General features: G+C 35.5%; 1 non-coding gene across 1 annotated transcript; it reads right to left on the bottom strand.

Annotated features, from left to right (window-relative positions):
* Window positions 1-1,686: 1,686 nt before the first annotated feature.
* LOC138807183 (U6 spliceosomal RNA) lies at window positions 1,687-1,793 on the bottom strand. Its single transcript, XR_011366078.1, has one exon. It is a non-coding gene; the product is annotated as a U6 spliceosomal RNA (small nuclear RNA).

Genomic DNA, 1,793 nt, shown 5'->3' with positions numbered 1-1,793 from the left:
AGCAAGACCATGAAGCCCTGAGTTAAAACTCTGAAGCACACCAACATGCAGGCATGCACAAACACACACACACACACACACACACACACACACACACACACACACACACACACACACACATACACACACACACACTCTAAACATCCTTGGGTCAGTCTTTTCCATTAATTTCTTTTTTTTGTTTGTTTGTGTGTGTGTGTGTGTGTGTGTGTGTGTGTGTGTGTGTGTGTTTTAATTGTGAAAATACTGTACAGAGGGGTTACAATTACATGTGCAAGATAATGAGTACATTTCTTATCAAGTATTGTAGCCTCCTCCTTTGTTTCCCCTTCCCATCCCTTCCCAGCCTCCCCCCGGCCCCCCACCCAATCCTCCCCCCCATTAATTTCTTTGTTAACAATATTATATGGGTAAAATAAAATAAACTTTTCCATCTCAGAACATTTTTTAATGTTTTTATTGTAAAAATACTGTATAGCCGGGTTAAAGTTACATGAGCAAGGATATGAGTGCATTTCTTATCAAGCACTGTTAACTCCTCCTTTGTTTTTCCTCTACCATCCCTTCCCCTCCACCTCCACAAGCACACTTTTCATCCCCACACCCCCACACCCCCCAACATATTGTGTTGTGCATCTCATTGTTACAATGGCTCAACTTTTATATCTATTTAAGCATTTTGATTTTTCCCTTTCCTTTCCCAAATTAGAGAGTGTATATACAGGATGTAGGTGCACCAACATTAAATCCAGTGAAAACTGGGGTTACACTGTGGGGGAGGACCATATAAAAAACAAAAACTAAACACATCGTACATGATAAATATGTTAGTAACAACAGTAAGAAAGAATAAAAAAAAAACACTACTGTCCTTATCTTGGGGTTCATTTAGCTTAACATCATCTTATCTAGTAATATGCATATAGCTTTTGATCTTTTCTGCTTATCCCAGTTTTCTGCTTATATTATTTATTGCAAGTAAGGGATACCTTGGGGCATATGTTTCTTTGGACTTGGCTTACTTCAGTAAATATAATTTTTTTTCCAAGTCTTTCCATTCCCTAACAATTTGGGCGATGCCATTCTTTCTGATGGAGGCATAGAATTCCAATATATATATATATATATATATATATATATATATATATATATATATATATGTATATATATACATATACATATACTATATACATATATATGTATATATGTATATATACACATTCCAATCTATATTTATATTTATGTATATAAATATACATATATAAATATATATATATATACATATATACAAATATATATACATATGTATGTATGTGTAGATAGAAAGAAACATACATACATACATATATACATACACACACACACATACACACACACACACACACACACACACACAAAATTTTCTTGATTCATTCATTTACTGAGGGGCATCGGGGTTGGTTCCATATCTTAGCTATGGTAAATAATGCTACAATAAACATAGCTCTGCTGGTAGTTATAGTATGGTCTTGTTTGATCATTTTTGTGAATGCCCAAAAGTGGGATTGCTGGGTCATAGGGGAGCTCTATGTGGAATCTTTTGAGGAACCGCCATACTTCTTTCCAAGTGGTTGAACAAGTTTTCACGCCCACCAAGAATGGAATAGGTTCCCTTCTGTCCACATCCCCTTCAGCATCTGTTGTTGTAATAATGTGGAAATCTTCATCAATTTGCATGTCATCCTTGCGTAGGGGTCATGCTAATCTTCTCTATATTTTTCCAATTTTAGTGTATGTGCTGCCAAACTGAGCAC

Source organism: Dipodomys merriami, unplaced genomic scaffold (genome assembly GCF_024711535.1).
Source record: "Dipodomys merriami isolate MVZ:Mamm:240054 unplaced genomic scaffold, mDipMer1.0.p SCAF_414, whole genome shotgun sequence".
Taxonomy (NCBI): domain Eukaryota; kingdom Metazoa; phylum Chordata; class Mammalia; order Rodentia; family Heteromyidae; genus Dipodomys; species Dipodomys merriami.
The sequence above is the reverse complement of the archived record's forward strand: the minus strand, read 5'-3'. Positions and strand labels throughout refer to the sequence as shown.